This window comes from Mixophyes fleayi, chromosome 6 (genome assembly GCF_038048845.1).
Source record: "Mixophyes fleayi isolate aMixFle1 chromosome 6, aMixFle1.hap1, whole genome shotgun sequence".
Taxonomy (NCBI): domain Eukaryota; kingdom Metazoa; phylum Chordata; class Amphibia; order Anura; family Limnodynastidae; genus Mixophyes; species Mixophyes fleayi.
The window spans coordinates 95,849,045-95,865,561 of record NC_134407.1 but is presented as its reverse complement, the minus strand read 5'-3'; the positions used below and the strand labels follow the sequence as shown (position 1 = coordinate 95,865,561).

Here is a 16,517-nt window from a genome sequence, read left to right as displayed (position 1 = left end):
AACCACAGTGACAGCGCAATGTATTAAAATACTCAAACAACTGCTTGATAAGCCAAGCCTACTTCCTAGAAATGCACTAAATCTAGCCTGTACAGATGATCACTCTCAAATCTATCCACCCCCCTTTTTATCAAGAAAGAATGATCAATGGCCGAGTTTACCTATTAATGGTCTTTATTGATACTAGTTCTACTATTGGTGCCTCTCCTGGGATTGATGTTGGACCATATAAAACTAGTACCAGGCCAACTAGCAAGCCATTATTGTGTTAAAATCTGACTCAGTCCTAACAAATAAGCTCTATGTCCTTCATCCTTTCCAGTTCATTCCCTCCTAGATGTATAATAAAAGCATGAGGATTACCAAAACAAGGCACAAGGTTTTAAGTAGGGAAGACCATTGCCTTTCCCTAAAGCTTAACCATCTAACGCCCGTAGCTACAAGCAAGATGGCCATGATATTGGCCGAAGGACTCTTGCTAACCAAATACACAAACGAATGCCCTGCAAACCACATTTTCATGGGATTGAAACAACCACGTGTAACCTGTATGAATAACACTTTACAATAAAAACAGCCTTCAGCCAATGACAAAACATATTCAGGTACTCCAGTAAACAGCAGGCCTAGCAGGAAAAAAAATAAAGGGGTGACCCATAGACATCAAAGGGCCACTAGCCAAATGGACCCTTTATTCTGAGGAAAAATTAGGCAAATCCCTCCATACCCCCATGAAGAATGGTGACCATTTTGTAAACTGGGTCAGCCCAGTGAAGGAAAAACACTGCTTGCTTTGGGTCTTAATATATTTTTATAGCAACTGGATGTCATGGCAATAGGGTTTCTGGGATCCGTCTCGGGACCCTTGGGACTAGCTTTGGCAGGAATGTAATGGAAACTGGGAGGCTGGATGAATGTCCTGCTCATAGGTATTAGTCTATTCCTGTGTACCAGATGTTAGGAGGAGGAATGCTGGACTAGACTCCTTACTGGAATAAACGACTGGAATCTGGATCTGATGGACTGGAACCTGGACATGGAAGCAGGGGGGGCCTCAACCCATGACCAGAGACTCAGTACCACCAAGAACTCAGAAACTCAGAGGAATATAATACCACAACTGGGTCTGGGAAGACTCAGAACTCAGGTAGTGAAAATACATGGGTGGCAACCTCCTGAACAGAATAAACCTGGAACTGGCCCATGACAACCTAGAACTCAGAACCTGAGGTAGGCCAGGAACTGGACGTCGGTACCCCGAGACACAGAGATGGCTCCAGAATGTGGATGACTCAAAAAAACATATTACTACCTGCAGTAGCCAGTAGGAGAGACAAGAATAGATTTATGGGAGGAGGATCCACACAGAAGGTAACAGCTGCAATCTGTACACGAGCAGATATAATGAAGGTGAATCCACATGAGGAATTATCACGACTCCGAGTGGTTTTATAGATCCCTTGCCTCTGTCATATAGGACATGCCCAGGAGTGCGGAGTCTAACGGATAGGAGGTATTCACCAGGGATCCACGTAAGGGGATATGGACTCAGCTGCTCCTATTCCGCAGGTCGCGCTCTCCCAGGCAAAGACTGACAGAGGATAGTGGAGGCAACACACAATGACACGGTGGATGAGGAGACACAGAGTAACGAGTTCAGGATTCACAGGCTTCAGCAATAGTAGTAATAAAACACTGGAGATGGTAGCAATGCTGTAAAGTAGTATATTGATTGATGGTACAATGGAAATGGAATATATATATATAACGGCAGATATTAAATACACGGCAATTAGGACACAGACAGGATGCAAATGACGTTATGCCACTTCATAATTGGTAACTCTTGACAACTGCATGGGATGAGTAAACAATAGTTCAAACATAGGATGACAAATGGAGAATGCGTGGATCCAATAATGTAACACACGGCAGATTGATGTAAATCACTGGTCAACAACAGTTCAGAGAGAATGAGAATGTAGAACTGTTGATCCGAAGATAAAGATGATTCTACATAGCAGGTGGGTTACAGGTATCATGATAATTCTCAGAATAGAACGGCAATAATCTTTGAACTGATGTTCTACTAATAACAGTCCCAAAGATATAGTTGAACAGAAGAAACTTCAAACAGTTCATTACCTAGAAGTAGCAAGAACGAGGAGTATCCTAGCCGAGTATAGAACTGCAGATAACTGATGTCTTCAAATAAACATATGAATAAAGAAAAAAGCACTGTTAGATCAGCCAGGCAAAAGCAGGAACTTGAACCATAGAACTAGCTGCAGGCTGTAGTAATTCAGCTGGTAGATTAAACACAAGTAAAGTCTCAATGGAACTCAGCATTGAAAATACAACAGCAGGTGTGCAGTCTTAACCACAGGGGCAGCAATCAACTCACAGTGGACGTTCAAGAATCTTGATAGCAACCGAGGAGTTTAGCCGACCAGCGTGGAACTACAGGTACAATGATGGTAGATTGCAGAAGTCTAGCAAGCAGGTAACAGCAGCAAGAGATTCAGCCAGCAGCGTGGAACTACAAGTACCAGGTACAATGGTTGTAGATACAGAAGTCCAGCAAACAGGTAACAGCAGCGAAAGGTTCAGCAGGACAGCGTAGAACTGCAAGTACCAGGTACAACGGTTGTAGATACAGAAGTCCAGCAAACAAGTAACAGCAGCGAGAGGTTCACCAGGACAGCATAGAACTGCAAGTACCAAGTACAACGGTTGTAGATACAGAAGTCCAGCAAGCAGGTATCAGCAGCGGGAGGTTCAGCAGACAACATGGAACTACAAGTACCAGGTACAATGGTTGTAGATGCAGGAGTCCAGCAAACAGGTAACAACGACAAGAGGTTCAGTAGTGGCAGCCAGGACCAAGGAAGACTGAGTAACACGAAGAACAGGCAATGAGCCAAGTACCATGGGTAGTTTAATTAATACTCCAGAACCAATGAGAATCGAAAGGAGGTCCAAGCAAAGCAATCAGGAACATCCGTGCAAAGGTAAATGGTTGAAGTCCACATAGCAGCAAACAGGATGAATCTGAACTCACTCAGAGGGTAGATGGCTGAAATCTGTATGCAGCAGGCAGAATTCAGCAGGCAGTATGAAGCAGCAAACAAACAGCAACTGTGGTAAGCTGGAACTAGGAAAGTCTTGCACTGGCAATTAGGTGAGTGTAGGAGGAGACTCTTATAGTCTGCAGAGGAAGCTAATTGGTGGATGAGATCAGCTGTTCAGACTCAGCGGAATGTTTAGCAAATGTCTCACCCAAGATAGCAGCCTCCGGTACAGCAGACAGAAGAAACGCTTTGTCCCAGGATTTAGAATTCTGCATTCTGACAGGAGGGAGATGCATGGTGATATGATATTGCTGAGTGGCATAAACAGGACTAAGAACCCTAGAACCATAATTGTTTTCAAAGAGCAAACCTCTTCAGCAGCTGCTGTGCAGCGCCAATTCTGAAGGAATGTGTACCATAATTCCCCTAATTAAGAACACACAGACCTGGGTTGCATAGCTTTCAGTCTACTTCCACGCCCTTGCTTCCAAATGCAATAACCCTCATCTCATCTTGCTTTACTGAAAGGCCTCGTCATACCTCCTCCACGGTTTCCGCTTGGACTTCATGTGCATTCCCGGAATCATGTAACATAGACTTCCTATGCTCCTCAAGCCTGTTTTCTAAGTAACAGACTGAAAAATAACAACATTCTCTCCAACCATGAAACATCACATCTGTTAACCTCAACGATTAGACCCACCCCTTTTTGCCTCCTTTTTTTGCTTGTAATGGTGTACAATATCCATAAACCATCCTGTATAGATCCTGTCTTTCACCGTTTCTCTAATATCCCTGTGCAATGCTGTGCTAGCACGGTTCACCAACTCACCAGAGGCATGAGTTTCCTCCATATCTTGTAATTTAACACTGTGCACCCAGTGCGAGGCTGCTGAAGTTGTTGAGCCACCCCTGGACACTTTCAACCTCGCTCCTTAGCAGTAACCTGCGCACTCAACCCTGCAAACAAGGAAATGTCAACCATGCTCCCCATGCTACGAGCCTCATTCCCATTCAACAATGGAGGCTTAGACATTGTAGTAACTGCATCATGAATAGAATGAAAAGAAAAAGTAGGGGCAACTGGGGCACCTGAGGCAGGATCAAGGGGTAAAGAGGCAACAGGGCAGGGTTGTGTGTAATGAATGGTGAGGGAGAAGCATGCCTGATAGGGAAAGCATGCCTAACAGGGGAAGTGAAATGTGGGGCTGGGGCAGATGTGATGGGGTGGGCAAAAACACAGGCAGGATGGGCAACTGGTGTTGCAGGGGTTGGGTCAATAATGGGTAACCTGTAAGGAATTAATGGTTACAGAGTGGAAAAAACTGGGGCATGAGTACATATGAGCTGTGAAGTGGGGAGCACAGGTGGCAGGGAGGAACGATTGGGGCATGAATACATGTGGGCTATGACATAGGGCGCAGAGGGGGACAACTCGGGTATAAAAATGTATGGCCTCAGACATGTTGGAGCAACTGGGACATGGGAACATAGGTGCTCTAATATGGAGGGGGCAACAGGGGAATGGGTGCATTGTGCTGAGACATGGATTGGAAAACTGGGCTGTGATATGGGAATGAGGAGTTGCTTGAAGGGCACGCTGGAGCAGGGTTAATAATGAGCTGTGATAAGCTTGTAACCAGGGGCAACCAATTATAAGGCCTCAGTTAGCTTAGCTGAATGAAGAATTCCCATACTAAGGACATTAATGTGAAAGGTGATTAAGAACGGTAAGATTGTGGAAGTCCATCATGTACCAGGAGAATGCTGATTTCCAACACACAGTATTTATGTGCATTTGTGATCTATTTGCTTAACCTGGATCTATCACACACCGACAGCCTGTAGATATGATAATTACAGGTTACATGTGTCTATTACACACTGATAGCTTACGGTTATGATAACTACTTGCTTGTGATTGAACATTCAACTCTATTGCGATTTGGCTTAATTGTCTTTATATACCCAGAAAGGGAGGGCTTTTGCATGAGGATCACTCTGCTTATTCAAAAGTTTATTAGACTGTGTTGGCGTGACAAATTATCTATTGAATATATCACATTGTTGGTCTTTGTGATACGATGTTTAATCCTTGAGGAGGACAGAATACACAGAAAAGATACTGCGTGATATGAAAGATGATAATCCTCTGTGACAAATTGTTGATCAAGAAGAAAAATATTAATTTTGACTTTTATATATTCATTTTCTTATAATTTTTTATTTTTGGAGCATCATAGATTTTGTATGCAGATTAGTTTAGTAGTTTTTAGATTAGCGCACTGATCAGAACATGTACTGTATAATAATCAGGAATCTTTACAATGTTTGTGATGTTTTATATGTAATCAGAAAAAAAAAAGTTTGCGATTTTGCTTTATATATTTCCACAAATTTATTCACGTATAGCAGTGTTTTTAATTCCCAGCGCTGTATTCTTTCAGACTATTTTTGTGTTTGTCTTACTAACATTCTTAACCATTCCCAAAGCTATATAAAATTATGGATATATATGAATCTATCTCAAACTACAAGGCTAAATACTCTAAGGGCTGAATTTACAAAAAAGTCATGTTTGGAATAAGATTGAAACCACCAAACATCCCCAATAATTTCTGGCGGTTTGCGGCTTGAATGTAGAACCGCTGGTGATGTGTGACAAAACTGCCACAAAACCACCAGGAAAAAAAGATAGCTTTTTAAATACCTGCTTTTGATAGGCTAGTCTGCTCAAACATGCTGTTTGAAATATCTTGCCATTCATAGCAGGCACGGGCTGGCAAGTTTAAGCCCGGGGGGCGCACAGGCGGCCGCATCATGTGGCACGAGATGCGGCCGCGTAATTGATGACACGGCCGCATCGCGTGTCATGTGATGCGGCCGCCTGTGCGCTGACACGGCCGCATCGCATGTCATGTGATGCGGCCAAAGAAAATAAATGGGAAATATCGCACCGGAGAGAGGGGGAGCCCGGCCCTAACAGCGGTTGGACTGAGCGGCCCGGGGGGGCACTGTCCCCCGCGCCCCTGGCCCAGCCTGCCCCTGATTCATAGTGTAAGAAGAGCCAAAATATGCTTATGAATTACTATGGCAATCATTATTTATTGATTATGGCCACAAAATTCAATTATAATTAACTTATGTAAGAAATATTTATTTTTCATTATAATAAGGGGGCAATATTATTGTTTTATTATATTATGGGGTCAATATGAATATATAATTATATTACAGGGAAATAATATTTGATTGCTAATGGGGCCAAAACTTAAAGGGAATAAAGTGATTGATATTCAAAAATCTGCATAGGAACGTATCAGTATGCCCAATTGTGTATCGTAAGCAATGAGAATTGGCATAAGTCCAACTTTAAATGGGTCCTAGTGCCCATTAACCAGCAAGGTCAGAAGGCAGGTAGGGAAGCTAAAACAATCCAGTCAGCAACAGTATATCCACAGTAACACCAAGAGCAAGAGCAGAGAACTGTCTGAAGACAATTCATGGGAGTAATTTAAATATGGCATTACACACCATGGGTCTGATTCAATAAGGAACGTAAATGCCAATATTTAATGTATTTTGCATTAGATTGCACTGTGCATGACCAGAAATTAACTATACTCTAGAGAGCAAAATTCATCTTCAAGTTTCAAGTGCAAAGGACAATTAGGACAGATTACGATTTCAGGGGAATGATCGTATGCATGTAGTCAATGTATGATAAGGGCGTGCCAAGCTTGAGCGCAAGCAGCAGCATCCAATTCAAGCTTTGGGCATCTCTAATGTACGTGATTTTCAGTCGTATCACTTGCAGCAGCAACAGGTCTGGTGTAAGTGCCGAGTGATAGTGATGACAGTCGCGTATGCATCCTAGAAAATGTGTTTGCAGTCAAGAGCAACTGTAAAAATACATTTTATGTAAAGGAGACATTAATAACATCCTAATTAATGTATTTCATGGGACGAGAAACTTTTTAATGTTTTGATGTTTTGTCATTAATGATTTTATTAGTGACAATTATTGAAAAATGTGTTGTTAATTGCCACCTTACCCAAGGCCATAGCACAAGTCGCTGTGAACGCAATATACAATCATGGCAAAAGTTTTGAGAATGACACAAATATTATTTTTCACAAAGTCTGCTGCCTCAATTTTATGATGGCAATTTACATATACTCAGTATGTCATGAAGAGTGATCAGATAAATTGCAATTTATTTTAAAGTCCCTCTTTGCTATGACAATGAACTTTATCCCATTAAACAACATTTCCACTGCATTTCAGCCCTACCACAAAATGACCAGCTGACATCAGGTCAGTGATTCTCTCATTAACACAGGTGAGAGTGTTGATGAGGACAAGACTGGAGATCACTCTGTCATGTTGATTGCATTAGAATAACAGACTGGAAGCTTTAAAAGGAGGGTGGTGCTTAAAATCATTGTTCTTCCTCTGTTAACCATGGTTATCTGCAAGGAAACATGTGCAGTCATCATTGCTTTGCACAAAAAGGACTTCACAGGCAAGGATATTGCTGCTAGTAAGATTGCACCTAAATCAACCATTTTACGAATCATCAAGAACTTCAAGGAGAGAGGTTCAATAGTTGTGAAGAAGGCTTCAGGGCACCTGAGAATGTCCAGCAAGCGCCAGGACCGTCTCCTAAATTTGTTACAGCTGCGGGATCGGGGCACCACCAGTGCAGAGCTTGCTCAGGAATGGCAGCAGGCAGGTGTGAGTGTATCTGCATGCACAGTGGGTGGAAGACTTTTGGAGGATGGAGTGGTGTCAAGAAGGCCTGCAAAGCCACTTCTCTCCAGGAAAAACATCAGGGACAGACTGAAATTCTGCAAAAGGTACAGGGATTGGATTGCTGAGGACTGGGGTAAAGACATTTTCTCTAATAAATACCCTTTCAGATTGTTTGGGGCATCTGGAAAAACGCTTGTCCGGAGAAGGAAAGGTGAGCGCTACTATCATCCTGTGTATGCCAACAGTAAAGCATCCTGAGACCATTCATGTGTGGGGTTGCTTCTCAGTCAAGGGAGTGGGCTCACTCATAATTTTACCTAAGAACACAGCCAAAAATAAGCAACGTCTCCCAACCATCCAAGAATAGTTTGGTGACGAACAATGCCTTTTCCAGCATGGTGGAGCACTTTGCCATAAGGCAAAGTGATAACTAAGTGGCTCGGGGATCAAAACATCGAAATTTTGGGTCCATGGCCAGGAAACTCCCCAGACCTTAATCCCATTTAGAACTTGTGGTCAATCCTCAAGAGGCGTGTGGACAAACCCCCAACCCCACAAATTCTGACAAACTCCATTGATTAGGCAAGAAAGGGTCAGCCATCAATCAGTATGTGGCCCAGAAGTTGATTTACAGCATGCCAGGGCGAATTGCAGAGGTCTTCAAAAATAAGGGTCAACACTGCAATTATTGACTCTTTACATAAACTTAATGTAATTGTCCATAAAAAAACTTATGAAATGATTGTAATTTTACTTCAGCATACCATATCAACATCTGATAAAAAGGTCTAAAAACACTGAAGCAGCAAACTTTGTGAAAACCAATACTTGTGTAATTTTGAAAACTTTTTTCAATGACTGTATATCTGGGGAGGGCTGGCAGATTTTTAGCCCGGGGGGCAAGACTCGACTCAGTAGCCTATTTTAATCGAAACAAAATGCAGGCATCCCCGTGTTCTGGAGCCTGTAATAGATGCATCTCTAGGTATGTCTCACCTCGTGCCTCCAGCCAATCTCTTCTGAATACCTCAGAGTAGTAAAAAATTTGCCTTCTACCAAAAGTCATCTCATGAAACCACTGATCAGTTCAATACATGCACTCTCACAGAGAAGGACTAAACACCTAAACTGTGGGAAAATCCATCTGGCACATTTATTAACAACAAATTTATGATGAGGTCTGTGTAAAAGCTCTGGTAAAAAAAAGAATGACTATGCTAGGCAGATTTAATGTAAGGGCAGGCCCACAGCTTATTTCCCTTAGTGACCTGTTTTCAATAAAACAGTTGTAGCAGGGGTTAGCTTAAATAGTGTTAAGAACAGTATTGTGATATTATTATATACAGTTATTTTCAAATACTGTGGTGTGTTGCTCCTCTGTATGCGGATGTGCATGCTGGGTGGCTGGGTAACCGTCCAGTTTGGGATGAGTGGTTCTTCTATAACAGTATTTCTTATGTATTCACTAATGTTATGACAAAAGGGAGGATGAATAAAGGTTCCTGACTTAGAATGTTCGTGGTCTGAATAACAAGATTAAAAGATCTCTAGTCCTGTCACAATTAAAACGATATGAAGCAGATATTATATGCCTCACTGACACACATCTGGTGGGAAGTAGATTATTAGTCCTTAAGAAACCGTGTATTGGGTGGGATTATCATGCTGCTCATACTTCTAACTTCAGAAGAATATCACTTCTAATATGAAAGAGAGTTAACTTTATACTAGAGATTGTCTAAATTGACCCATTGGGCAGATTTATATTTTTGAGAGGCCCTTCTAATTCAATACATCTAACTTATTGGTATTTATATTCCACCCCCTTACAATAGTGAGGTCCTTAAAAAATGCATTTTATTTCCTTGTATACTAATACCCCTGTACTCTGTCTTGGATACTTTAATGCTGTACTTGTTTCAGCTATTGATAGGTGGAGAGAATCTGGAATTTCTCTGTCTACTGGAAAGTTGAAATTTGCTGTCTTGGCAGCTGAAATGGGATTGGTAGATGTATGGCGTTTAAGACACCTGGGAAAAATATGTTTCTCAAATTTTTTTGGTTGCAGAATAATTCTACTCTAGAATCCCAATGGAAGGGATATTTTGTCACTAACATTACCCCATTCTCTGGGATGCCTTTAAAGCCTTCCTAAGGGGATTTCTTATTCAATTTATTTAAGAGAGAATCCAAATTACGGAGAAATACTTTGGAAAGGGAGGCCCAGTGCCTTGAAGAATGATATCACAGTTCTTGCTTAGCAACGAACAAATATGCTCTGTTGATGGCACAGGAAGAATGGTCGGACTATCTCCTGTACAAATTTAAACGCAAATAACTGTTTGCTAAACACACTCAATATTTTGAGACAGATAAGTGTGGCAGATTTCTAGCATATCTAGCTAGATCTGATAAGGTGGTGACTTGTGAGAATTAGGGATAATTTGGGTATTGTACATACTTCGAATGAGAAGATTGATACTGTTTTTATGATTATTCTATATATGCATATGCATCCAAAGCTCAATGCTCTGACCCTGACTTATATATTGACAGTTGTCTCCCTACCTAAACTGAGTGTGACTAGCAAAGAATATTTAGACTCACCCCTAACAGCTGTGATTTCCTCTTTCCCTAATAGAACGGTTCCAGGAGTGGATAGGATCCCTATTGAATTATATAAGCAATACATAGGGTTCTTTGTTCCCTATCTACTAGACACATTTACAAACCTGAGATATTTGGGCTCTGTGTCCCTGTCTATGTTGGAGCTCTTATAATCCTGATCCCTAAAGTGGGGAAGGACCCCTTGTTCCCTGATTCTTAGAGACCTATATCTTTATTAACAACAGATGTAAAGATCTTGGCAAAGATACTAGCAACATGTCTTAACCAGGTGATAGATGAGATTATACATGATGACCAAACTGGCTTTTTGCCAAGAAAATAAACAGCCATTAATTTACATAGACTCTTTTGTAACCAATAGCTGCCAGACTCGAAGGATAAGGAAGCAATGGTGGTGTCGTTAGATGCTGCCAAGGTCTTTGTTTCTGTGAAGTGGAGGTACTTGTGGGCGGTATTATTAAAATTTGACTTTGGACCAATCTTCATTCAATGGGTGAAACTACTTTATTCCTGTCCCAGAACTAGAGTGTGTGTTAATGGCTTTATATCCCAAGAATTTGTTCTAAACATAGGCATAAGACAAGGATGTCCCTTGTCTCCCACCCTCTCTACTTCAGTTATTGAACCATTGGCGTGTGTTATTAGAACACATCCAGATATCTATAGGCTGATGGTGGGTGCTAGGACAGACAATATAGCTCTATATGCTGACAATATGCTGCTTTTTCTGTCCATCCTCGTAGTTGCCTCCCAGAAGTCTTGCAGGTGGTTATGACATTTGGTATATATTCAGGAGTCCTGCTTAATTGGGATAAGTCTTGTGTGTTTCCAGTCAAGGATCACTGCCCCACAGGCCTAGTCTTACAAACCCCTTTGATGTGGACGCCCTCATTTAAATACACATTTAAATACTTGGGTATAAGAGTCTCTAATGATATGAATCACTATGTTAAATATAATCTACAACCTCAAATCTATTATCTCAAAGACCGAATTCATGCTTGGAAACTGTTGCCACTGACTGTTACGGGTCGGATTAATTTGGTAAAAATTATCCTTCAACTAAAGTTCCTATCTATATTACAGCAATCGGCAATCTATATACCCCAATCTGATTTTCAAACAATTGACCGCGTTATCTTCTCATTAGTATGGGCGGATAAACAATTCTGTGTTAAGTTTACTACCTTATGTTGATCCCGAAAGTCAGGGGGACTTGCATTACCAAATATGCAAATGTATTATTTCACATGTCAATATTGGCTGCAGTCTCATGAGTGCTCAAACCTTCATGAACTCTTGGGGGTAAATAATCAAGCGCCGATTTTGAAAATCCAGCGATTTTCTTGTGGGTATTTCATCTCGCAGATGTATTAAAGTGAGATTTGCTGCTAAATCGCCAGAGATGTGTTTCTGTCAAAATCACTATTTACAAAATCGATAGAGCTCAAAGTCCCGACTGTTTGACACTGTAGCTATACAAGTCTCAAATATATGAAGCTAAGATTAAGCAAACTCTCCTGAGTTTGCTTTAAAAATCGATAAATGCAATGCGCTGCATCCTAGCAGCGTGATTAGTAAACACATCACTGTTACACTGTCCCTGCCTATAGAGCTGGAGGTCAAAAATGTAAAAATAGATAAATGGTCTAAAAAAAATAAATGTGTGGGGTCCCCCCAGCTGAGCACTATTAACCCTAGTGTTGCCAGCCTACAGCTGGTTGCATGAAAATCGGGGAAAAATTTGCGCGGGGTTCCCCTGATTTTCACATAACCAACACTGGGCAAACCAGCCTTGGGTGGGTGGCACTATAGCAGGGGGACATGAAACAGGGGTCTCCCTGCCATATTGACAACCAACCCCAGGCTGTTCAGCGCTGGGCTGAATTCCCTTGTGAGTAGCGTCCGCCGAAAAAAACGAGCGGGACACCCAGCTCAGTGCTGAAAACACTAGGGATCTTCCTACACCCCTGGTGGGTGGGTGTAGGATAATAACGGCAAACAGCAAACAGACGCCATTTTTTGTGGAACTACAAGTCCCAGCTAGCCCGGGCTGCCATAAACAGTGTGGACATGCTGATGCATGTATAACTACAAGCACCAGCATACCCATGGCAGTCAGGGCATGCTGGCATTTGGAGAACCACAAGTGCCAACATGCCCTGACACCCATGGCTGGCTGCGACCTGTAGTGCCACAAAACAAAATGTTTACAAAAGCACTACACCCTCATTAAAGCCACATACTTTTAACAAAGATAATAAAAAACCCCAATAAATACAGTAAACACCCTCATTCATACCACATCTATTTATTCAAAATAAGAAAATCCCAATATACTTACCAATCAGATTTCTTCTTCTTTCATCAGCAGTTTTTAATACAAAAAAATGCTTGTAAACCATGTCCCAATTTGTAATTCTAATGTCCCTGCTTGAAAACCATGTCCATAAATACATTTTTAATTCTAAAGTCCCTGCTTAAAAACCATGTCCATAAATAAATTTGCAATTCCAAAGTACCTGTTTTTTAAACAGGTAGTTTTGTAAACATTTTGTTCTGTGGTACTACAGGTCGCAGCCAGCCATGGGTGTCAGGGTATGTTGGCACTTGTGGTTCTCCAAGTGCCAGCATGCCCTGGCTGTTTATGGCAGCCCAGACTGTCTGAGACTTGTAGTGCCACAAAGCAAAATGGCATCTGTTTGTTTTATTAACTTAATTTTTGCCGTTATTACCATACACCGACCACCCAGGGTTGTAGGAAGAGCCTTAGTGCTTTCAGCACTGGGCTGGAAGTCCCTAGAGAGGGGGCCCGCTCATTTTTTCGGCATACCCCACTAGGTAGGGAATCCAGCCCAGGGCTGAACAGCCTGGGTTTGGTTGTCGTTATGGCAGGGGGACCCCTGCCTAGTGCTGTTTGATTTAAAATCGGGACCCCAAGCAAATTTTTCCCTGATTTTCACGCAACTAGCAGTAGGCTGGCAGCGCTAGGGTTAATAATGATCGGCTGGGCGACCCCACTGTTTTTTTTCAAAAAACTTTTTTCTACTTTTACACTTTTGACAGCTGCCGAACCTCTGGCTCTATAGGCAGACAGTGTAACAGTGATGTGTTTACTAATTACGCAGCTAGGAAACACAGGAGAGTTAGCAAAACACAGGAGAGTTAGTTAAACACGGGAGTGTTTGACATCACAGCAAATCGCCAGAGATGACCAGCGACTTTTAAGATCAGAGTGAAAATCGCAGTTTAATACATCTGGCAACTTGGGGACTAAAATCGAGGGTTATTACCCGTGATTTGCCACAATTTTGAAACGCTGAAAAAAATCGGACCTTGATACATTTACCCCCTGGGGATAAATGTATCAAGGTCTGATTTTGAAAATTCTGCGATTTTCTCGTGGGTGTTTCATCTCGCAGATGTATTAGTTTGAGATTTGCTGTAAAATCGCCAGAGATGTGTTTCTGTCAAAATCACTATTTACAAAATTGATAGATATCAAAGTCCCGACTGCCACTAGCTATACAAGTCTCAAATGTATGAAGCTGCGATTAAGCAAACTCTCCTGAGTTTGCTTTAAAAATCGCTAAATACAACATGCTGCATCCTAGCAGCGTGATTACTAAACACATCACTGTTACACTGTCTGTCTATAGAGCCGGAGGTCCGGCGGCGGTTTAAAAATAGAGAAATAATAAAAAAATAAAGAAAAGCATGGGTTCCCCTCGCTCAACCACTACTAACCTTAGTGCTGTCAGCCTACTGCTGGTTGCGTGAAAATCGTGAAAAAATTTGCGTGGTTTCCCCCCGATTTTCACTCAACCAGCACTAGGCAAACCAGCCGGGGTGGGTGGCACTATAGCAGGGGGATACGCAGCAGGGGTCTCTCTGTCATAATGACAAACCAACCACAGACTGTTCAGCGCTGGGCTGGATTCCCTAGGGAATGGGGTCCGCCGAAAAAAAAAAGAGTGTGTTCCCCCTATAGGAAGACCCAGCCCAGTGCTAAAAGCACTAGGGCTCTTCCTACCTTTGTGGGCTGTGGGTGATAAGGTAAAAAGACAGATGCCATTTTGTTTTGTGGAACTACAAGTCCCAGTCATGCCAGGGTGCCCTAAACAGTCGGGGCATGCTGATGCTTGTATAACTACAAGAACCAGCACACCCATGGCAGCCAGGGCATATTGGCACTTGGAGAACCACCAGTGCCAACATACCCTGACATACCCTGCCGCAGGGGTCCCCCTGCCATAACGACAAACCAAACCCAGGCTGTTCAGCGCTGGGCTGGATTCCCTACCTACTGGGGTACGCCAAAAAAATGAGCGGGCCCCCCCTCTAGGGACTTCCATGCATCAGCATGTCCACACTTTTTAGAGCACCCTGGCATGGTGGGACTTGTAGTACCACAAAGCAAATTGGCGTCTGTTTGTTTTGTTAGCGTAATTTTCACCAAGATTACCCTAATGCCCACAGTCCACGGTGTAGGAAGATCCCTAGTGCTTTCAGCACTGGGCTGGGTCTTCCTAGAGGGGGGTCACTCTTTTTTTAGGCGGACCCCACTCCCTGGGGAGTCCCAGTGCTGAACAACCTGGGGTTGGTTTGTTATTATGTCAGGGAGACCCCTGCCGCGTGTCCCTCTGCTATAGTGTCACCCACCCGGCTGGTTTGCATAGTGCTGGTTACGTTAAAATCAGGGGGACCCCACGCAAAGTTTTTTCTGATTTTCGCGCAATCGGCACTAGCCTGCCAGCACTAGGGTTAATAGTGAATAGAGGTGGGACCCCATACTTTTTTTAAAAAAATAATTATAGTTTATTACTCATGAAGCTTTCTGTGGAGTCCTGCACCTGTTTGTGTTTTAAAAAAAATAAAAATATTTGGGTATGTAGTCTTATCCTTTTAAGGGTCAATCTATCCTCAACCAACTCTGTGGAACAATGTTAAAGTTACAGACACACTGAAAGTTGCAACCATTGTTTTTCCCTATTTTATAGGAGCAACAAAACTTTACTATTTTATGGCGCAGGACTATTTGTTGGACTAACACCTGTTTGTGGGATAATAAAATGATTGTTAAAACGTATTTCTCGATAATTAAAGTGTGTAGTATGCATTTTAAACAATTCAAAACAACCATCACTCTATACTTTTCAGGGTATGATGCGGCACCACTTTACATTATTTCTATGCGTTGCATAAGGGCCAACTGTGACCATTTCAGATTGATTAAATACAAGCAGATGCATTTAATATGCCAAATAACTACAATAATCAGCCATTGATCTATGCATGCTGGGTATTTGTATAAAAATGGGCCAAAATGAACATTAAGCTGTGGGTGTCAGAGAATGGAGTTGGTTGGCAATTTGCTCTTGGAGAGAAGTGAGGAAGTGAATACTGAAGGGAAAGTCATAGAGGAACCTCAGCAATGACAAGCTCCTCGTAGGCTGCGCAGGCCACATGCTTTTCGGGAACGTCTGCATTGGAAGTCAATGGCAGAACAGGAGATCATCCAAATATTTTGCCTAAACAGAGCTAACATCCAGTAGCTCTATGACCAGATAGAAGCAGATTTACAGCCAATAACCGCTCGCACACAGGATATAACAGGCATGCAGAAAATATTGTGTGCACTACATTTTCGTGCGACAGGATCTTTTCAGTCTGTATGTATACAAGTAGTAGGCCTCACCCAGGACACATTTTTCAGACACTTGACTGTTGTCTTAATGGCTCTGATCAAGCTTGTGCCCGCCAACATCTGCTTCCGCCACCAGGATTCTGATTGGCATGAGTTGAAGGGATCTTTCTATAGGCTCTCAGGCTTCCCTAATGTCCTGGGAGCTATAGACTGCACACACATTGGGCTGAGACCATCTTGTGCAAGATCACAAGTCTATAGAAACAGGCACCATTCTTACTCGATGAATGTGCAGGTGGTTTGAGATACAAAGATGAAAATAATGAGTGTGTTTTCAGGCTTCCCTGGCTCTTGTCATGATGCCTATATCCTGCTCCAGTCATCCCTCTATCAAAAATTTGAACATGTGAAATGC

The 16,517-nt window shown here is 42.3% G+C and overlaps 1 protein-coding gene across 2 annotated transcripts in view; it reads left to right on the top strand.

The window, feature by feature from the left end:
- The window catches only part of LOC142161440 (uncharacterized), a 174,611-nt gene that overhangs the window by 18,179 nt on the left and 139,915 nt on the right, over window positions 1-16,517 (top strand). The window lies entirely within an intron of this gene.